Source organism: Marmota monax, unplaced genomic scaffold (genome assembly GCF_021218885.2).
Source record: "Marmota monax isolate L192 unplaced genomic scaffold, Marmota_monax_Labrador192_F-V1.1 WCK01_AAM20220418_F8-fsc00013, whole genome shotgun sequence".
Taxonomy (NCBI): domain Eukaryota; kingdom Metazoa; phylum Chordata; class Mammalia; order Rodentia; family Sciuridae; genus Marmota; species Marmota monax.
The window spans coordinates 17,583,743-17,608,031 of record NW_026692202.1 but is presented as its reverse complement, the minus strand read 5'-3'; positions in this window follow the sequence as shown (position 1 = coordinate 17,608,031).

Here is a 24,289-nt window from a genome sequence, read left to right as displayed (position 1 = left end):
TAAGTCCAGGGTAGACCTGATGGAGTTTCATAACCAGGTGGTAGCAGTGGTCATGCTATGGATGTACTTCAGTGATAGAAACTGGAATTCTAATGGATTGGTTATGAGGAAGGACTAGAAGAGGAGTGAAGAGTGACTCTCTGATTTCAAGACTGGAATGGACAACTACAAAATAGTCACCACTTTGAAAAAATGAAATATAGAAGGGGAAGACTTGGAGAGACCCTCAAACATAAAAATCTGGGGGCTGGGGTTGTGGCTCAGTGGTAGAGCACTCGCCTAGCACATGCAAGACACTGGGCTTGATCCTCAGCACCACATAAAAATAAATAAAATGAAGGTATTGTGTCCAACTACAACTAAAAAGAAATTAAAAATAAAATAAAGTAAAATAAAAATCTGATTTTGGACACATTAAATTCAAAATAATGGTTAAATATTCAACTGAAAACATTAAACAGTCATTATGATATACAAATAAGGAATATCAAGGAGATGTATAAGTTGGATATATAAATTTGAGAATCACTGGGGTCGGGCATTGTTGAGGACATAAAACAAATGTTATCACCTGTTGAGTAAAAAGAAAGGAAGTCTAGAAGCTAAAGTCCTTTTGTACTCCAATGTTTAGAGGTTGATCAGAACAGAAGAAGCAGAGCATAAGTGTGAAGACAGGTGGCCAGAAAGAATTAGCCATGTTCTTCTTCTCTAGCTCTGCCTCATGGAGACAATGTGCCCTGCTACTGCTGGACTCCACACTGAATTCCAGTGTTCAAATTCAACGGCAACTGTGTTGCTAGTGCTTCCAAGGAAGGAAGCACTAGGGCACTGCCAGGGTAGAGATCCTGTTCTTAGTCTCATCATTTATGGCACTTATCTGAGAATCCTTAAGAAAGGATTTGGGTTGTGATGTGGAAACCAGTCAGAGTCAATGCTACACCATAGTCTATGAAAGGAATACATACATTTCAAGTATATTTAGTTCTAAATTCTAGCATGAACACAGCTTAGATTCAAGGAGAGACAATGACCATATTGGGAAAATCTGAAACCCTAAAAAAAAAAATTAACAATAAGAGGCAGTTCTTAAAATTATGGAAAAATCTGAGCTATAACATCATTGAATTGTGATTTCAGATCGCACCCTAGCACAAGCTAGAAAGCTTACATGGGGAGAGAGTAAAGTTTTCATCCTCTATCGCTATCGCTATCTACAAGTATAAGGAAAACTTCTGCCAGGTGCTCTGTGACCCAGTGGTGGAGGGAAGGAAGCAATTTAATTAACTGAAGCCCATTCCATTAGTGTTAATTAACTGTTGAAATGCATGCTATAGTAATGGACAGTATACAAACATATAACTTGTTGAAGAGTGGCTCTTTCTCTAACTTTCCCTTATTCTGGATACCAGAATTGTGATTTTGAAAGCTCAGTAGGGTCTTTCCTGGAGTGGAATCTTTATTGACAAAACCTAGAAAGGATCTTTCATTAAGAACTTTCTGAAGAGCACTAAGAAGTGACGGAGCCCTCATTCCACTATGATAATTGTAGTTTGTGTATTTTTGTGTATACACAATTCTTACATCCTACTCTAAATAGTCCTAAAGTAGTAAATAGTAAAAATCCATCATCACAGATATGGGATAGTCTGATTGTTTGTTTAATCCTTTGATATGCAACCCTTGCAGTTCTCATACAATGGTCTCTAATTGGCCTACAAGATTTGATTCTCTGTTTAGAGAAGTTATTGTCAACTCCTGAGATGTGTAAAGCTTTTCTTGTTAAGTCCAAGTGGGTATGATGCTTCAGTTCTCTCCATTTAAGAGTCCGTTTTATTTGAAGTCTTTCTGAAGGCCAGATTCTCTCAGTGGAATCAACTGTTGGTTTTATGGGGTTCTCTGTAAACCTTGTGAAAGGATGGTTAAACAGTCACTCTGATGAGAAGAAGCTCTTCTAACTTGTAATAAGAATTAAACATGAATTCTTCAGGCTATTTCATGTGTCACTCTGATAAATATCTATCACTCCATTTCCAATATCACAATGGTTTATATCATGACACTGCAAGCCTGAGTGGCAGATGGGTTGAGATAAACTGACAATAGAGGCTGTTCAAGTAGCATGCTCATATTCTGCACTAGAATGGGTGTTCATTTTTCACATGTCCTTTAGTGTTTCTTTTCGTAATGGGCAGAGTAGCACTATGGTCCATCTAGTAATCGCAGCCAGACTTTCATGTCTCTTTTGACCTCTTTGTTCACATCCTACTAGTGGAAGAATACTCCTACTATCTCTTAATTTACTTCTCTTGTTTCTGGAGAGAATTATTCAACTCAGACTTGTTATTTACTACTTGAATGATTGCAACAGCTTGTATTTGTGCTTTCTATGTCCTGTCTCACTTGGTGAAATCCATGCTACGTGATTGCCCAAATGAGCTTTTGAGCTTTTCCAGACAAAACAACAACAACAAAAAGCTGGAGTGTCTTTCATCTGCTTCAAAACTTTATAAGGTTGCCTCAAAATATAGCTGTATAACTCTAAATGTGGACTTAGTTGCCTCCAAATACAAGAGTATGTCTCTGAGAGCATTAGACCTCCTTCATCAGACCTTCAATCATTGTTAAAGATATGTATTCTAAAATTTACAATTTGTTTTAAAACATGCTTCCTATGTACTTTCAATGGTTAAAAGTAGTAACCTAAGTGATAATCCTTCAATGTTCACAGTGTGTATGGCACCCTGCTTATGTCTGTAGTGCTATCTTGCATTGCACAATACCACATATGCCACCCTCTATTCATAAGGAACCATATGTGGTTCTGGAAACATGTTCATTGGTCAGGGAAAAATCTTTATTTAGGTACAGTGGGTGTCTGACTCTGCTAGGTGACTCAAGTTTTTTGTATTTTGTCAGCTTCAAATTGTTAGAACCAGTTTAATTGGATTGAAAGCTAGGTCTCAATATTGTTGATTTGCTAATGATCAGACATATGTAAACTTTCCCTTCCTCACAGAACAAACTAAAAATACAAAATTCCCTTGCCTCCAGAATTTTACTTCCAATATGGTAGTCACTCATCCATGTACATTAGAAATGTGGCCTGTCTGAACAGCCTTGTGATATAGATCTATTGGATTTGGGGGAAACTGGCATAAAGATGCATCTCTCTAATAATTTTAAAATATGAGCTTTTCAGGTCAAAATGAGAATATTATGGACACATTGGTTTAAACAAAATGCACTATTAAAGTTAATTTTATCTGTGAATTTTTTCTCTTTCTGAATATAGCTATTAAAATTATATTTGTCACTTGCATTGTATCTCTGACAGCATTGCTTTAGTATATACTAAGATTGAACATAAGTGTACCCTATTTATGCCCAGAAATTCAGCTTTTAGGTATGCACACACAATAAAATCCATTTCCTAGAATATTTACAGCAGCACTGTATTTAATAATAAAAAATCAGTCCTGCAGTTCTATTTGTCTTGGTATCTCTATAATCTCCAACAGCCAGAGTCAAGTGATATATCTTTGTTGAATGAATGAATGAGTGGATGAATGAATGAGTCAACCATGTGTGGCAACCTACCTTTGTGGATTGGGGACAAAAAAGATAGACTTTAGAAACTGAGGATTTTTGTGTTTTGGGAAGATCCCCTAGAAGTTAACTGTTCCAGAAACAGTGAATAAATACTTATTGAAAGCATGAAGAGATTTCCCTCCTTCAGTGACACATGAAACAGATTTTCTATCCCAAATATACCTTTACTTTTTTCTATTTTTTTCCTCTTACTATAAACAATATCCCTGCATATATACCTTGACCTAAATGTGGAGTATCTCCTCATGGCGAATTCCTTAGTTTGGACTCTCTGGAGTAAAAGGTAATGTACAGTTTATATTTTGGAACCTGTTTCCAATCAGAAGTGTGCCTTTATGATTATCTCAGTACCTTAATACACAAAGGCAGAGCGCTCCCCTCCAGGGAAGCCCGCCCCCCAATAGAGTGCTGCACAGCAGCTCAGCACTAACCAGCCCTGACCACCTTCTCCACATTCATATCCTGTGGCTGAAGGGCAAGAAGACAAGCCAGAAAACGCACAGTGGTTGTGTTTGGGAAAGTCCCAAATTTCTGAACTGCTGATATAATAACACCAATTTATGAAGAAACTTTGCAAAGTTTTGACATAAAGAATAAAAATTACTAAAGAACCGTTATCAAAAAGTTATATCAAACCTTCTCAGACTGAGATGAAAGTATGGGGCTGGCCAGAGCAGCTCTCCTCCAGAGCCAGACAGTCCTGTGGCTCCCAGTCTCTCCCACTGAGCTCCCACTGGCAGCCCAAAGTCCAAACCAAGTCCATATGCCTCACACACTTGTTTCTCAGTAGGAGCTTCCAGAAGACTGCAGAGCACATGTGTTGTTTTATTCCAGCCCTCTCTTTTTTCTGGGAAATTCTTTAAACCTTGTGAATCTAATTGGGACTGTCATACTCCTAGTGATGATTGGATAGGTAATGGGCAAGGAGAATTCTTCTAACAGAAGAACTCAAGTCCCTTTCAAGTTGTGAGAGAATGAAGAGAGAGAATGAAGATAGGCCTCAAAACAATGTTGAAATAAGCAGTTCAGAGAGGGAGAAAAATAAAAGGAGAAATATTCTGATGTCATTTAGTCCCCGGACCCAAATAATCTTGAGGCCAAGGCCTCTTATTTTATTTTTTAGAAAGTGGCACGCAGGGATGACATTAGCCAGTTGCTTGATCCTTAATGTCTCAATAGGTTTATAGAATCCAATATAAACTGCCCCTCTGAGGTTCTCAGTTGGCTTCTTTTTGTGAAACACTCCTTCTCACCAGCTACTTTGAGGCCTACTTGACTTCTCTCAGCCTCCTACATTCACCAAATTGTGTCACTGTAGGACCTTTGCACCAGCCATCCTCCCTCTTGGGGATGCTTCTCTATTGCCTTTTGGCCTTGCCTGGCTTGTTCCTGCACTCCCCACTCACCATTCAGAATTTGGGTCATTTCCAAAAGGAAGTGGTCACCCAGGGTACTAGTTGAATGAAAGTACAACAATAATAACAAACATTACCTATGTTTCTTGAGGCCTATTTGTGTCAGATACCATATGGGTTTTCTTTCTTTCTGTTTTATTTTTTTGGTTAACAAAATCTTCACAATGGCCCTATATGAGACTAATACTTTTATTATACCCATTCAACAGATGATGAAACAATGGTATAGGAAAGTTGAAATGCTCATAGAACAATGCCTTAGGCAAATTGGAACTTTGAATATATGATGTACTAATCAAAAGAGGAGGAAAATAAATGGATAAAGAAAAAGGGGAAATCAGGGAGATCCAGGGCATGGATGCTGCTCTGAATATTAGAAAAACAGGAATGCAGTCTAATAAGAAAAAAATGTAAAGAGGAGGGGAAATGGAAATAAAGCATTTGTCAGTTTTCTAGGGTTGCCCCAACAAAATACCAGAAGACAAATGGTGTACATAATAGACATTTATTTTGTCGCAGTTCTGGAGGCTAGGAAGTTTGGTTTCTTCTGAGTCCCCTCTCCTTGGCTTGCAGGTGTCTGCCTTCTCACAGTGTTCTTACAGGGTCATCCCTCAGTTTGTATTGTCTGTCATAGATTTCTTATAGGGACACCATTCATACTGGATTCAGTTCCAAATCTATATCCTCATTTTACTTTAATTGCTCATAATAAGGGGAAATAAGAAGTGTGTAAAGAGAAATTTCCTTTCTGTTGGTTGTAGATTTTTCTAGAATGCAATGATAATGACAGATGAATCAGACAAAAGATTTACAAATTTAATATGTGAATGGAGATAATCACATAGTGTCATTGCCCACTTGCCCAGCATGATTCATGAGCTTATATAACCCTCTTTTCCACAGCAGAAAGGGGTATTGTGCAGTTTTTAAGGGAATCATAAATGATTTTCAGGGAGAATGTGGAGAACACACAGTAAACTGGGATAAAAGGCTATTGGGGTCACAGAACAGACTATGCATTGTATATGATTTTCCGTAGGACTGAAATAAAAGACAATGGTGTTTGATAAGTTTGTGCAGGTATGTTGGCATACTTCAGTCTTTCTGCATATGATATATCAAATCTTCTGTAAGTTGGAAGTTTTCTAAAGTAAATGTTGATGAAATTTCAGTGAGAAAACTACAGGCAACTGTGTTGTTCTTTTGGCTGATTGGTCAGCTGGGAGGAAGAGAAGCAGGGAGGGTCAGAGGAAACTTGAGTCAGTAAATTCTAAGGTCTCTCCACACGTCAAAGTGACAAACTTTGGGTATTGTTTTCTGAGACCCAACATAAGAAATTGGGTATAAAGTATAAAGTATAAAAGTATAAAAGAAACTATTACATAACTTTATTGTATATGAAGAAGTGAAAAAAAGAAGTCAATGAAGAAATAAAATAACTCAATATACACCAGGAGAAAAAAGAAGTGTGAATATTTGAACAGAACAAAAAAAAATAAAATACAATACATAAAATATTAACACAAGAGGGAAAAAACTGACAGATTAGAGATAATGACATAAAAATTACTAAGAAGAAGAATGAACAAGACGAAAAGAGGAACCTAGTTCTACAAAAAAGACACTGCTTTTCACTTTTGTTTTGTTTTGAAAAATGACCTATCATTTTGTTAGGTAGAATAGTGAAGCACATGATTTCTCTGACTAAAGGTTTTACTGATTTGAAATATTATAAGAAGTCAGTGCTGATATTGGAAATATCATGGAGATAGAGACAGGAATACTTTCCTATATGACAGTACTGATCCGTGTCATAAGAGAAAGTGTATCAGCCGCCTTTTATAAAGCTTCAGGGGGCTTTAAAAAGCAAAGAAATTGAGATTGAGTTAGCTGGAATCCGACAGCAGGTTTAACAAGAGATACTGTTCTGCTACAACTCTCACCAAGGGAGTTCAATTTCAACAGTGCTAATCTTTCCACAGTGGCGTAAGTTTAAATTTTGTGCCCCTAAGGAAAAATTTCCAAAGTAATTCCCATTGAACTTGCCTCCCAGAAGTCTCTGCTTCCTGCACTCACCGGGTACCACAGGAGCCTCGCCAGGGGTGACTGTCTCTTTCTCCCATGGGTGAAGACTTATCCATGTGACATTTCAGATATCAAATTCTCTATTCCAGTATGGTTAAAGTTTCCATTGTTTTATAAAATGTTTGGCATGGAATATTAAGGCAAAAAGTAGTTTTCACTTTAATTTTGCTCACTTATTATCTGGCTTGTTATTGCAAATTGATATAACACTTTAAAATATGAAGCTTTTTTATGTGGCTATATTTTAAACACACAGATATAACAATTGCTATTTTACTTTCTCTGTAATTATAAGTATTTTTCTTTGTTGACTATGCATATAAAAATAGTATAGCAAGTTAACTGTCTTTGAAAAAGACAATGATAATTTACTGTTTAACTTTCACTTACTCCAAGTGAGGCTTGGTCTGTCTTAATTGTAACTAAGGTTAGAATTTAAAATGTTATGTATTTCTTTCATATAACAGTGTTTCTTTATTTGAGGGATTACAAATCACCTGAGTCATTTGGAATCCTCTGGAAAAACAAACAAACTAGAGATCTCAAGGATCCACTCCATGTCTATTGAGCCCAAATATGAGGAATTGGTGTAATGAAATTTCATCCAACAAGCTGCCCAGATGACTAAATGTTGAGAACTACTGGCAAATATTTTAAATGCAAGAACTACAATTGAGTTCAAATAAATCAACCTTCTCAGTCATCACATATTTTATATAGTTTGTCATGTATGTAAAATTACAAATAATAAAATATTTTTGTCTCCTTAAAATGTCCTTGAGGTGCATTTCAACTTTACATTTCACTACATGAACATTTGGAAGCTTGTTTTTGTTGTTTTGTTGCTTTAGACTTTACCATAACAAGGTAATGTCAATTTAGTGAACCCAAAGCACATTACACATACAAGCAAAAGCAGAACAAATTCTCCATGTCTTCCTGCGGCCTTGTCCGAAACAGGTTATTTTGCACAGCAGCTTGGCGTGTCAGTCAAGGGAACACGAATCTTGTGCATCAAGAAAATTTACTCCATTACACATGACCCCCAAATCCAAAAAAAATTCTCCTTTCTTTTCTCAATGACAATCAACAATGTTGAGGAATTACAATTAAAAACAAAATCTTCTCTTAACCTAGAAATCTTTTTCTACAGGGTAGTAGAGGAAAATAAACAAAACATTTTTTATTAATTTTTTAATTTCTTCTATTTTGTTATATATGACAGTATATATGCTAAACAAAACACTTTTATTATCAAATTAACACTAAGTCACAATTTGATGTTAGTCATTGACAATCAGAAAGACATTTTAACCTTTTATATAGCCAGGAAGACAGAACCCATTGCATATATGCTTTTGAGATAAACAGTCATTGGTTCTCAAGTGAGAAGACTAACAGCACCATTTGTCACACCTAATTTATCCTTGCATGTGTTAATAATTGTCCTCATCCAGAGGAAAACAAACTTCCCAGTATATTAATAATAGGAGAGGAAGTATATTAGCAACTTGGAGTCAGGCACCCACTGAAGTTAGACTCCTACCCTCCCAGACAGAGTGGCAGATAGAGGTGCTATATCCCTTGATGTTTACATTTCAAAGAGAGGGTTCCAGCGTCCTTGAAAAAGTCATTCTGAGTCTTAAAGCTAACCAAAAAGGAATATGTAGCTTTCAAAAGGATTTATATATATTTCAAAGAGAAGAGAAACAATTGTAAGTTTTCTAAAGTAAATGCTCAGTGAAAAAGAAAAGGTACAGCATTTTCTTTTTCCATTTTCATCAGGGAGAATCAAGCTTCTTATTTTTAATTTGAACTTGCTTACAATCATCGTGCTTAAAAGTGAATTCGTAATTCAGATTCCTGGAACTGATCCATTGTCAGATAAAAGCTTTTGGGTGCCTTTGTACATGCATTGTTTTCTGTGATCCAGGGTCTGCATGAAGAGGACAGCTAGGTGGGTGATCAACGGTTATCTATTTGTAGTGATAAGCCTGGGACTCAAGGAAACAATTAAATTTATAGACTTGCATCACAATTCTATTGTATCACCAGCTGAGGGAACTAACCATAGAAATGTACATTAATGATGTTCAGTGAATTCTTGACCATTAGTCATGAATTTTGCCCACAACCTGGACTAAAGAACTTTGATTTTAAGAATGCCTGTTATTACTGTGTATATATATGTGACTGCATGACCAGTGTGATTCTGCAACCTGTATACTCAGAAAAATGAGAAATTATATCCCATCTGATTCAAATGTATGATATGTCAAGATCACTGTACTGTCATGTGTAACTAAGTAAAACAAATTAAAAAAAGAGAGAGAGAGAAAAAAAAACAAATCAAACAAAAAAGAATGCCTGTTCAATACCAACGTAGGCATAAATGTTTTCTAGGAGATTGTATTGAAAAAGGCGTACCCCAAAACTTGTATTTTATTTAAAGGGTGCTCATCAGGACATACTTGGGGCCATCTGGGCCCACGTTCCTGGTTAAACATGAATTGGTAGCCCAGTAGGGAAAATTAATTGTACCAGTGTTTTTCCCAGGGCATTCCTTTGACTTTCTGCATAGATAGGCATCACATCCCTTTCTCTGTGCCAATTTCTATCTCCTTAAAAATGAGCAATGTGTCCTGGTGGGGGCCAAGGGGAACTATTGATTTAGCAAATGGCAGTGGAATAAGGAGGGGCCATGCTAGACTCAAGATATTTACTCTTACAGGGTTGATTCCCAAGGAGTTAGAGAGATAGTTCTTGGGCTTCAGTCAAAGAAAAGAATAACACAGCTGCCCTCAGCAAGGGGGAATACCATCATAATGGATTGGCAATGGAATCTGTTTAAACCAATATAAATATAATAGCCACCCACTGAGAGGAAATTTACATGCACCAGGCAAGCCTTGCAGTGATGTACTTGGTTAGGGTTATCCACCAACAAGAATTTTATGAGGCTTGAAATTAGGAAAATGGAAGAGGATGGAAAGTTGGGTGTGAGGTTGGCCATTAAAAAAATGGCACAGGAGAATCACACACTTCTGCTTTGTGTACCACATAAGGAGTGGCATCTGTCTGGCTACTTTTTAAATAAGTAATATTTTGAAGTGACAATGTGGCCTTGGTTTCAATTCATGTATTAAATATCTAAATGGTTTGTGTTACTTTTATTAAAGAGCTGGGTAAGAAAAGTAGCTGAGACTTGGGCTCTGGAAACAGGCTCTCTGGCTGTCATTCCACCCATGGTGATGTAACATTGGGCAAGTTTCCTAAGCTCTCGGAGGCTTGCTTTCGTCATATGTAAAATGGACAATGATAATAATTTCCTCTGCTGGGTATTAAAGAAGATAGGTATTCAAAGAGATATAAAAATCTTACTATGCTAAGGCTACGAGTACTCATTACAGGTAATAATTGTTATCATCAGAGACATCTATGACCTCTATCTGTTCCTCCTAAGAAATTTATGCTTAGTCATTTCTAATTATAGCTGGGTTTTAATGCCTAAGGAAAATTCTCTTTAAGAAGTCAGGCAGGGTGGCTCATGCCTTTAGTCCTAGAGGCTCCAGTGATTAAAGCAGGAGGATCCTGAGTTCAAAGCCAGCCTCAGCAAGGTGCTAAGCAACCAGTGAGACCCTGTCTCTAAAATACAAAATAGGGATGGGGATGTGGCTCAATAGTTGAGTACCACTAAGTTCAATCCCCAGTATCAAAAAAAAAAAAAAAAAAGAATCATTCATATTATAATCATGAGTGATGGTACAGAAGTTTCTAAAAGTTAAAAATGCTTACCATAGCAGTTCTGTGTGTGGATCTACATAAAGTATAAGATGGAAAAGAAATATATCTCACTAAACTTAAGAATTGCTTATCCAAAACTACTAGTCAGTCATTAGTGCCCAAAGAGAAATAAGCATATTGTATAGCTTCCTTCAGTCATTATAAAATATAAAATTATAAAATAAATGAGGCTGAGGTAGGGAAGGGAAATTGGATGAGACTCAGGAATTCCATTTCTGAGACTTAGAGTTCTTTGTCCTGTAGAGATGATGAGTTGGTAAGAGTAAAACTGCTTTTTAAAAATGTTTTTACTTGTTTTAACTTTACAATTTGAAGACCAAAAAAAGCAATTTTTTATGTTGAATTCAGGAATATTATGTTAATATGCTTAGAGAACATAACCAAATAGTAAAGTAGTTTCAAGTGACTAAGTACAATCTTCATTGTACTCATTCTAAACTTTAGTATTTTAGGGACAATTAAACAAATACAATGAAGTCTTAGTTGCAAAATAAATTCCTGAACAAGCAGCCAAATTATTATTATTATTATTATTATTATTATTATTATTATTATTATTATTTGCTCCTATGGATGAACCCAGAGCCTTACACATACTAGTCAAGAGTACTACCACTGAGCTGTATCTCTAGCCCCAGCTGAATTATTAATTACAATAATGTTATCACAAGTTTGTAGTTAGTGTGAGCAGATTCAACTTCTTTTTAGCTTACATAGGTAAATTTCATTGCATTTTTTTGAATGTCTGGTTTTCTCTTTATTTACTAAATTCCATGCTGTCTTGTCACCAACATGAATATTTGCTTAGGTGTATAATCTGTAAAGCAGTTCAAGCCCTATGTCAATACATTATGAAAATCTAGATTTGGATATTATTCATGCAATATTTTACCCAGAATCCTTTCACAGACATTTATAGACAGATATAATTCTTATTGTAAAGCCAAAAAGATCTTGGCTTCAGAAATAAAGAGGTTAAAATTGGTCCAGATGTGACAGACTACACTATTTACCATCACCTTGATAACTGACAAATGATTGACAGCATTACTTGACAATGACATGATTTCCCTAATGTGTTGATAAGAACTGAAAGGGGTAATTTTGAATAAAAAAGACTCTGTGGGTTTCTAATATCTGCATGATAGAACTAATCAGAAAATCCTGTTACTGCAACTTTGACTGCAAGAAAATTCACAAAATACTGGAGTGAGGAACCATCAACTTCAGGATATGTTTTAAATTAGTTTATCTTTATTGTTTAACTCTGTATACTTTATGATTCACATTTTAATCTGAGAAATAATTTCAGTACTAAAATTAGACAACATAAAAAAGTAAGATGGTAATCAATTTTTCAGAAAGCAAGAAGACTAAGTGGATGTCAACAAACCCTTGCTTGGAGTGAATTACTATGGCTGTCCACACAAAATGGCTCTAAGTTTCCTAGCAGGAGAGGCAAAAAGATAAACACCTTGGTTTATACATTTTTTTTTCTTGTCTGAAAAAAGAAAACAAACACATTCATCTGTAGAAACAAACTTCTTCAATGGACTAAACTTCAGAAGAAATTTATCATGTGGTTCCTTGTATAAGAGACACTGAATAACATAACAGAGAATGTCTGTAAGAAACAAAAATATTGTTCAAATGGAGAGTTCTGGTATTGATTCAGTTTATAGGCTGGGAACATAACATTAAATTGCACTCAGTGAAGTCCTTTTGCAGAGAATAAGAGGAAACAGCCAAGATATTCCACTTTCTAATGATTAAACTTGATAGTGTGGATAGAACCTGGAGTCCAGACAGTATAGTTAACATGCCTATTAAACTGCTTTCCGACATCACATGTCTTAAGAGACTTTGGTCTGTGTTAGGTGGCAGTTAACTCATGACTGCATTCTCAAGGGTTCCTGTGGTATGGATAGCCTGTGCTGTTTGTTGAAGTGAGGAAGTTACAGTTAAGAAGGAAAAGTGGTTACTGAATTGAGAAAGTTTAAGAGAGAAACTTATATTCTTGCTCAGTCAGAAGGTCAACTGATTCATCTTCAGTTGTGGGAGCAGGGTTACCTAAAAGTGGTGCCAATCTTTTTCACAAAGAGAAGTGTTTCATCTTGTAAAGTGTTTCAGAGTATTTGGTCAAACTTCTGTACTCAGCACCACATTGCAAAGAAGAGAGATTTCAGAATGAAAATGTTTATGGCAAGTGTTATCAAAGACTCTCTAGACCATGGGGCTGGAGGAGTCTTTGCATGATCCTTGTAAGATGTCTGTACTTAGGTAAATTATTCACATAAGTGGGATGAGAAAGTAGTTTTAGATTTTATACGATGATGGTGAGAATTGAAGTTTACTGGACCAAAGGCCAGAATCTTTAGAATCAGAGAAACTGAATCTTGGTGCTACTTCTCCCTAGTTTACAATTTCACCTCTCTAAACTTCAGCTTCCTTTTATGAAAAATGCATACAGAATTGATTTGAGCTTGAAATGAAGAAACATGTATGGAGGTTGCCTGTATTCAATAATTACTATATCCCACATTCCACATCTCATTTGGCAGGTACAAGTTAACTTGATTCAAACTCTCTGGACAGAAAAGCTAAGAAAATAAACAATATCAGCATAATCATTTTCTTTCTCCATTGTACTCCTCCCAAATTCTAGTTGTGGAACTGAAAGACTTACATAATTGTGCATTTTTTTTATCATATGGCATATCCTGAAATCATAGATACATTTTTCAAAATGTGGATCTTATATCAATCACCTACCTCAGAATCACTGAGTCAATTTAGCAGTTACCTTGTACCCAAATCTGACCTACTGATTTATAATATGTGGGTATAGGAATCTGCTTCTCTGAAAGGGGCCAGAGGTAATATGCACACTAGAATTTGGGAATATCTGTAGTTGGTTATGAAAAGTCTTAGTCCAAACTCCAGGGAGTAAACTCTACTTCTATAGAACATATTTCATAATCCTAATCCTTTTTCCACCATTATCATAACAATCCATATCTCATAATATACAGTGAGGAATATAATGAGGACACAAGAGGATTGTGCCTGTGTATGTCATCTTTAACTAGATCTGAAATACAATCTATAAGACTTCCTAAATATTTTTTCACACAATTGCATACTCCACTGCATATACCTTTTTCAGTGTGATGTTGGCCCTTCTCTACCAAGAGATGGGGCCCATGTGTCTTCCCTTCAGATCCCAGTGGGCCTGTAGCAGAAATGATACTGTGCGACTTCTGAGGTAACATCACAAAAGGCCTTGTTTCCATGTCTTCCTCTTAGGATGCTTGCCTTTAGAACTCAGCCACCATGCTGTGAGAAAGACCTCTTGGGAAGACCTTGTTTTGGTGTTCTCAAAGCTACAAACTTCTATTTGACTCTAAATAATTGAGCTTTATGTGTTTCCTGCCCACAACCTCTGAGCCACTTAGCTGATGCTAAGTGAAATAGAGATTTGTGAGATAAATTAAATTTCAGATTTGTCAACACAACAAAATAGGTGTTGTCATTACTTTGTTCCCCCACTATGATTTGAGATCGTTTTTTTATAAATCAGTAGATATAAAAATCACTCAAATTGTAGGTGATTATCTATATGAATTCTAACTGGTGATGAAATCTTTCTCTTGTGGACATCTGATGTGTACCCCATTATTTCACTCAATATGTAAAATATGCCCTCTGAGTTCTGGATTTCATCTAGCCTAGGATGCTTTGATCAAACTCTTTCTTATCCTATATCAATGCATTCGGAAATGACAGATTATATGGCTCTTCAATAGCCAATAAATGAAGTTAATTGAATATATACTTTACTCAGAGAGAGGACTTGCTAAATTGGGTAAAACAGAGGGAAATGAAATTTAAAAACATGTCAAAGGTGAGGGAAGGATGTTGAAGACTTAAAAAAAAGCAATATCTAAGTGAATGAAAGAGAAACATAAGATAAACTGATGTGAATAGTTTGCCCAAGTGCCACTGAAATTGGTTTCATTCTCTGTTTAAGCCTAAATGGAACATTATCCTAAGGCTAGAGGAAACCATAATTTGGTATGATAGTCCCTGCCTTTTAGGATCTTACTTTTCCAGTGGATAAAATATGTAAACAGACACATACATATCTTTAAGAGAGTTCATATTAATTGAAGTCATAAGATACATAAGTATATGGGAAAGAAGGATGCATGCCAACAATGTAGATCAGCATCAAATCGTACGGATTAGATTTGACAAAAAGGATATGTTTTGAAAAAGGAAGTATATAGTTCCAACTTGAGAAAACCAGGAATGAAAACCTGTGAATGAAAAAAATTCTCTTGGAATATTTATTGTTATTATGACCTGGAATGGATTAGTTGGTTAATAGCACGTAGAATTATAGGAAGAGGTCAAGGTATTTTCTGATTTGAACAAATCAATTGTTTTACATGAAGAAGTTGAAGGATTTATAAGGCAGGGGAAGGAAATGAAATTTGCTTTAATGATAATAACCAAGACAATCTTGTCAAATGTCCATCAGAAAGTGTGGAGGCAAGAAAATATTTTAAAAGATTGTTTTAATAGTTAAATTAGTAAGAGCTCAAATTAGGTAAATGGCCAGGAGAGGAATGCAAAGAATGAAATAGTGGGCAACAGGGAAATACTGAAAGCATAATATGTGGAGAAGGTGTTAAGGAGGTAGACCCAATGGGATCTGATTGAAGTGGGTCAGGATTCAGTTTATGGGAAAAGATGCAACAGGAAGGTGAGGCTGATGATGATACCATTAACAGAAAAGAGCTATTAGTTGGGTGTCCTTGTTGGCTTGTGTATGTGAGTGAATGAAACTGTGTGGATATCTCCTCCACTAGTCTTTGAGCAGCTGAGGTGAGCATCCCTTAGTGAAAAACTGAATGATTTCTGGGTTTAATTTGAATAATGGAGAAGGCAAAGGAAGAATGAATGTCTCAGGTGCTTATGGATGGACAAAGACATACCAGAAATTGTGTCTTAGGAGCTTTACATATGTATGGAATTTAGTTTTATCAATAATGCTAAGAAATAAAAGTGATTATTTCTATTCTTCAGGCAAAGAATCTGAGAAGCAAGCTGGCTATGTGTAATACGATATCAGAAAATATCAGCCCTGCTATCTGACTGCTTGTATGAAGCCTTTTTCCTCTAGTATTAAGACCTTACTACAAAGGATCTGACTCTGGTCATTTCCCAACATCTGTTCCCTGCAAGGCCTGCCCATCCCCAAATCATATTTTAAAGATTAAGAGCAACTTGGATTTAAGATCATCACTATTTCTCTAATCACTAAGTTACCTATTGTGCTCCTTCTTGGAGGTTGGCACTGGGGAAGAAAAAGAGAATTTTATTTTATATATTACAAATCCCTTCCATGTGAATTTGATTTTTAATCAATCCTATAAAATGTTTTTCCTTTCTGTGGATGGATGCACAGTGGGGAGGCATACCAAATATCACAACATATGCTAATATTTGAGAGGGTTTGAAATTCTCTAAGCAAATATGCATCCAATAGAAGGTACTTAATAAATTAAATGAACTTTTCCACAAAAAAGTGGTCATGATTGCATTTGTTTGAAGGTGTACAATTAACAGAAAAAATAGTTTTATAAATACCTGAATGAAAAATGAAACACCATTAGTAAGTGTCTCTGGTGCTTAGAATTCTAAATATCTTTGTTTTGCAAAATGTAACACCTCAACATGTATTAGGTATGTATTTTGTGTGCAGACTATTGGAGAATGTGTTAGAAGAAAGTAGAGAAATCTAAACAAAACAAATAAACTTCGAATAGGCCACTAAGATACTTATTATAGATGATCATACCATAATTTCTATCTTTCAAATCATATTTCTATGAATTTTTACATTTAGATGTTGTATAACATAGTGTGTGTTTCTGAAATGCCTTTGTCTCCCAGACTGGTGGAAGGTATTATTTTATGATTTTCCTAGGTCAAAAAAGTTACAGGGAGCATTATAGAGAGTTTGCTTAGTTAAAGATTTCAGTTTAGTTGGTAGGTGAAAGCTTCAGCATATTCTAAATAGACTTAGAATCACAAATATTTAACACCCTTTGGGTAGAACCAGACAACATAGTGCTGGGAAATGGGGCATAGAATTCTGTATTGCTCTCTGTTATTAGTCTTTACATTTCTTTATTGAATCTTTGACACTGTTTTTTATAATCAGGTCAGTGAAGACTATCCATCAAAAAATGGTTTCCCTGAAGGTGTGTGTACATGTACACATATTTTATAAAAACAACAGCAAAAACAACAACAAAAATCCTCATTTTTGCTTTGAAATTTCAAAAGCTATCACAATAGCCCATAAAATCTACCTACATACATAGATGAATTTATATAGATCTATTGAAAACATTACCAGTATTTCTATGACAATGACTAGCTTTACACATTTTAGAACATTCCATGGCAAATATTCCTCTGAAAATATTTATTAAGTACATGAACATCAGGACATACTTCAGTATAATATAGCAAACTTTTAGGTGTATAATACTTTATATCTATTGGACTTTCTATGTTTGGTTCATCAATTTAAGCAGCAATATTGTTTTTATTTTTATTAATTTTAAAGATGACTTTATTATAATTTAACAAGTAAAAGGAGCTATGTAAAAGCTTAGGACAAGGGGAAACCATGAATGTGTTGATGCATTTTTATGAAAAAGGCTCTTTGAAATAACAGTATTGATTGCTCCTTACCATCTAGGAAAAATATGAGATTTTATTAGTATTTGTTTGGAAAAAAATAAGGACACAACATTACATTCTCATTGATTTAATAACTATGATTGGTTGAGCTTATTGATGTTGCAGGAAGTTTGCATTATGACCTTGCTCTTTGGATGGCTGGAGAGAGAGAAAACTATCACAGGGGAGGTCACTTACAAGCAGGGAGTCAGAGTCAAAATGGTAATTCAGTATGTCAAGCTCTACTCTTCAAATTTGCTTTACACAGTATTGAGATTTCTTGTTTGTTTGTTTTTAATGTTGAGTCTTCCTACTGGAAAATTCAGTTTTCCTGGCTGTAATTCTATAATGATATTTGGGAGGTTGATGCTGTGCAATGCTTTTTATGGTTTATTTTCTTGTTTTAGGCATTTTTAATTACAGATCACATTACTTTTTAATCCAAAGTGGATTTACATAAAAGGAAACATAAACCAAGTCACTTTGCCTTTTTGAAAGGATATAAAGTTTGCCATTATTCAAGCACTAAATTTTACTGCTTTAGGAAACACTAAAATTCTTAAGAGGATATTTTCAATGACTTTGGAGTGCATAAGAAAATCAGCATTTCTTCCAAACTTAAAAATTATATGGAAATTTAATTATTATTTACTAAAAATTAAGAGTTGATAGACTCTCGAATTTTATTAGAGTTGGCTATTTGGGGATTCCAAGGATTTTTTTATATTTTAAAAAAAGGAAGGCACATGAAGATGTTTAATTCTCAAGGATGATAAATTAATATAGTGAGAAAGTATTTATTTTATTAGTATTTATTATTTTATCAGAAAGTTTATTTTATTAGTTCATATATGTTGTTTTTTTTTCTCTGATTTAAATCTAAATTGTGATTTCTTTAACGTGCCTCACAAAATATTAGGTAGAGTTATTTCCACTGTTTCTGATTTATGAATATAATCACCATACTGTAAAGTTTTTAATATTGGCTAAAGAAAAATAAAGAGAAAGAAGTATATATATTCATGACATCTATGTTTTACAACTATTAAAATATTGAAATAAAAACTTAAGGTTTTATAGCTATATATTATATAGAATATAGCATATATACGCAATAAAAAAAAGCTTTTTTGTTTGTAGATGGACACAATACCTTTATTTTACTTATTTTTATGTGGTGCTGAGGATTAAACCCAGTACCTCATGTGTGCTAGGCAAGCACTATACCAATGAGTTACAGCCTCAACCCCAGAATATAGCATATATGCACAATATTTTTTACAATATTTTATATGCATATACAGATGCATATGGAGAATATAAAAGATAATGGATTTTGTTGGAAAATCACATGACTAATGCCAATATTTTAAATTATTTAACTTACATATAAAACAACAGTCTAAGAAATTTTGATGTATGCTTATTTTTTTTTCAATAATTATGTGTTTTGAAACCACACTGTCCTAGACAAATCCCAAATCTTTGTTTTAGTGGTGGTATGACATTGAGATAGATGCCTGATCCCTAAACTTAAATTTAATTACTTGTATTAAGACTTGATACCTCATGTTGTGAAAATTAAAATTGAGTCTGTGAATATAAAATGTTTGGCAGAGTAGCTAGTACATGGTAAGTAGCTAGTTAATAATAGTTATATTTTATTGGAATAAAATACCTTTTAGTTTCAATAAGATATGTCTAAATTGAGATACCTATTTTAGGTGATATGATTGTTCAACAAAGTATAGATTCTTAGAGTCATTGAGTACAAACTTATGGCAGAAAAAGTGTGGAGGATTTGGACCATCTTTTTCATGAAGTGAGAGAATAGGTTACTGATAAAAATCAGCCTTGGAATCCACCTTTCCTGACACTGAATCTAGTGGGGTGCCCTCCGTTGTTGGGGTTTGGTGGGACAGGTAAGTTTTATCTCTCTTCATCCCACTAGCTCAGATCAGGTGAGGCACAAGAGACAAAATGATGAAAAAGATCTGATTGGATCATTTGTCAAATTTTCTTTTTAACCCCAAGTAATATCAATTTGCCCACGCAAATTACAGACAGTGCTGGAACTTGAGGTATATTTCATCTGAGGGTTACTTTCTTTATAATTCTAAAAGGAGGAGAGGGCAGAGGCTGCTTTTGAGGGTGGGCTGCTGGCGGGGGTGGGAGTGGGGGAGAAAAACAAAAAAGAAAGAAAATAAAAAAAAGAAAAAGATAAAGGAAAACCTAGATCTGATATGTCTGAGCTGTTCATGTTCATGTTCTTCACCCGTCAGGCAAATAACGGAGAAATGGAGATGAGAAACCTGACTGGGAAACTTCCTCATGGAACAGAGGGAAAGGGAGAGAAATATCTCTGTGACCTACTAAAAACCCAGGCATTACATTTCATTGTATTCTAGTATTTAATAATCATTCAAAAGGGCCTATGTTTAAAAACCTTTAAGCTGAAAGGTTTTCCCTGATTTTCTTATAATTTCTCCCTTTAATTCATTTTGTATTACACAGACATTATAGTCATAATCTAAATTCTGTGAATAATAAAGCTGTTTATTTTTTTCTCTAAACTTCATTCCATTTGGGAAGGTCTGACATGCTTTTCATTGCTAAATTGTCTTAATCCTTTTGTTCTCTTTGCAAATGTCACATTTTAAAACTGGATCTTGATGACTTTTCTGATATTTTTTCTCTTATGAGGGCTATCAAAATTTTCTTGAAATCTAAGTTGGTATCCCAAGAACTCAATAAAATCCCCAAGGCAGTATTTCTTGTAAAATAACTATGTGATCCACCTTATTTTAATTAAGATTATACTTAAAATAAATTAAAATAGTGACATGAAAATCAAAATAAATAATTTAGAATCATTATCATTCTAATAAATAGCATAACCTGAATATATTTAATGGTAAGAAAATGAAAAGAAGTTTCATAAAGGCTTACTAATTTACAGAAACTGTGAGAGATCTACTACACAATATTATATTTTATAGATTAGCAAGAATATGAAAAATGAAGTGTGTGAACTTAGAGATATCAAGTGCATTGCATTTGTATTGGAGGACCACATGAACTATTCCTAATGCTTTATAATGCAGTGTTAAATGCATATAATATTCTCTCTGAAATTTTGTGAAATTTTCTCATTGATGTTATTTGTTGGCAATTGTATATTTTCTGATAATTGGGATAAACTATGAAGACCTTTTTGTGAAAATTTTTACAATTTACAGATTATGAGAAAGTGTTATTGAAGCTCCATGGTAATTGTAATTTCTTCTTGACAAATTTTACATTAGAGGCTGGTAACTTTCATGTAGTATTCAATACTATACACAAATTGAACACTGTTCCATGACTGTCCTGGTTATATTTACCACTCCAAAATAGAAGCAAAGAATTTATTTATTTAAAATGAAAAAAAAAAAAAAAACCTTTTTTATTCCCCTACACGTATGGCCTTGATTTCAGTAAATATTTTTGAAGTGAGTTGAGCATGACTAGGGGATTGCTGTAAGCATCTCATTTTAAAAAGCAGTTGACTCTCACTCCCCAGACATTGTTACTCACCATCATATGGCTCTCTTATTTTTTTTCCATTTCGCAAAAGCTTATTTTCTGTCTTTTCCTAGGTTTAAAAGGATAACCTACCTGGGAAAGGGCATTCAAGTGTGGTCTCCCCTGAATTTCCTGGACCTCACTTGATGCTTGAGATATACAAACACTTAGTGATCATTTAGTAAGTGAAAGGACAGATTGACACTAGGACTTTGTTCACTATAAAAGTGGACTTTTATTTGCATGTGTCATTAGGAATGTGTCTTCATACAGCTGAGAGTTCACTGAGATTGCAGAGGGTAAATGCTAAGGCATTTTGCTGGCATGGAGCAGGACCTGAAATTGTCCACATGTGAACATACAAACCTTTGTGCAGTCCTCTGTAAAACAAACAAACAAGCACTAAATTTTGGGAGTTTTGTCTTTTTCTCACCTCTAAGAAAACATTTCTTTCTCCACATGAGCAAATTAAGAGCAACAGTCAATGGTTGGTTGAGATACTTGTGTTGTGAAGAGAAAACCGGAACACAAAAGCAGGAGTTGGCAAAGAACATCAGGTCACTAGTTGTGAGCTTATGAGCTAAGAATAGTTTTTGTATTTCGTGAGAGTTTTTCTTTTTTAAAGAAAAATAAGAATATACCACAGAGAACATACATGTGCCCAAACCTAAAATATTTACTGCCTGATTCTGTAAAAAGAGCTTCTGACCCCTGGGCTAGGGGATGACGACCTATGTAACATCCCTCACCTCACTTGATGCCATTTAATAATCAAAGGAAAATGAATAATACATTTTAGTGTTTTATAAAGCATTAAATTATCAACTATGAACTTATCACTACATTTGTTTTTTATATGTATTCTTCATTGAGTTTTGCTTTATAAGTCTTGGATGAGCCTTGAAATTTTAATTCTGGCAATAAGAATAAGAATCTTGGACCAATATGAAAACTAAGACATTTCTCATTCCTATTTATATCAATTTTTAGAAACAATATATCTATGGCTGTACATTATAAACAAGAAGAATGTTATTGCTTGTACCATTTATTTAACTTGATTTTTCTTTCTTCAAAAATCAATGTTTATCGTAGAAAGATGTATTATACAAATAGTCCATATGCCATTAAAAATAAGAGGATATTAATAAAACAAATAAATGAGAGAAAAAGAGAAAGGGAGATGACAATATGTGATTGCTTTTTTTGATTTAATTTATAACTCATTTTGTAATATGAGACTTTTCATGGAACATAAATTTAACTTGTTTCCTATAGATTTCCAGAAATGCTGACCAAATGTTTCTGAGCCCTGGAAAACATCCACTTCAAGAAAATATACTTTTCATCTTGTTCAGCCAGAAGGGATGATTCTCTTCTACCAATATATCTGGTTCTCTGTGTTTCTGATGTAAAGAAATGATTGAACTTTATCTTTTTAGGGCTAGTCCAGATCCGGTTTTAAAGTCCATCCAGATGATCAACTATGACTCCATATGTAGTAATCAGAGTCTCTGAAAAATGGGGCATTTGGATCCATTCTAATAATGTCTGATTGCAGAATCATGGTCAGGAGCTACATTCTGTCTAGCTGTGCAGGGGTTCCTGGGCTTGGCTGTTTGTACAAAAATGGAGAACAGCCAAGTCAGTCTTGGAAGCAACTATGCCGCATGAGACTTGCTGTTTGGTTAAGCAGGATTTTTGCAATCCTGGGGGCTTCATCTTTGCATTACTAATAGCTCTATTTTTAAGGGCATTGGCATTTTAGGTGGACTGAATAACAATTAGTGCTTTCCTCTATTACAGCCATACAGATTGACCCACAGCAAGTAAAGATCACACCTTGTTCTTTTCCACATATCAGTTTCTAAGTGTTTATATGAGAATGATATCTAAAAGGCAAATGTCTGAATAAAGTGGGAAATCTCATACAAGTTTCTTAGCCTTGGATTCCTAACTCTGGCATTCCCTACCCAACATACTCCGAGCAAATTACTTAATGTTTTTAGTATTAGTTTTTAATTTTTGAAATTTTCACCATAATTCTTATATCATGATGTGTTAGGGCAAATTTATATTAAAGGCATACTCTAAAGTAGGGACTCTTCCAGGCCTCAAAACAAGGTAGTGAACAGAACATAATTGATAAATGCATGCATCTAAGGTCCTAGTGCCTAAATCTTAAACACGAATGTAAATTATGAACACCAGCATAATCTTTCATTAATTGTTAGATTTAGACTCTATTTACTCTGCCTATCTCTTTTTCTTCCTAGACTGATATCTCCTTAAAGACAAAGTACTTTAATTCATTTGTCTCACCTTAGTCTTTAATAATTAACTATCAAATTAAATGGGTAGTTTGTCTCAATTATAAATCTATGTGACAACTTCATTGTGGTGTATCATCAAAAATTAAAAATTTTTGTCAAATTGTCTACACACACACACACAACATACAGAATCTTTGGGGTAGGCTCAGGATACTTATACCATTTTCTGGATCTGAAAGTGTAAAAGACAATGTGACAACCTGTGGAATTCTGGTTATTTTTTAGTGTCATGAATATTCAATGCTCCTTCTCATCTCTTTTGAACTTACTGTTGATTGACTTAATGATTCCAATAGAAAATAGACTCCTCCCTGTAAACTTCTCAAAGACCAAGTTTTCCTTGTCCCTCACTCTCTAACACTCTCCCCACCACCCCAGTTCTATTCTACTGAGGCTGGTAATCAGCAACTTGGCTTTCAGGAACTTTCACATTTCCAACTCCCTGGATCACTTCAAACTTTGAATCAAGCTAAGTTCAAGTTCTTTCTGAAATCAAATGTACTTCTTGCTTTCTCTAGCAGTTGATTTTGGAACTTTGTCCTACCACGTTATCTAGTCTGAAAGAAAACTAGAAAATATCCAATGCTTTCTTTTTCTTCCTTATCACATTAATTCAGTTCCTTTCCTAAAGGGAATGTTTAAAGTAAGAGTTAATGAAATTTTTAAAGAAAGCATTAGCTATGATTTCAATGTAAGTATCTCTCCAAAATACATATGTTG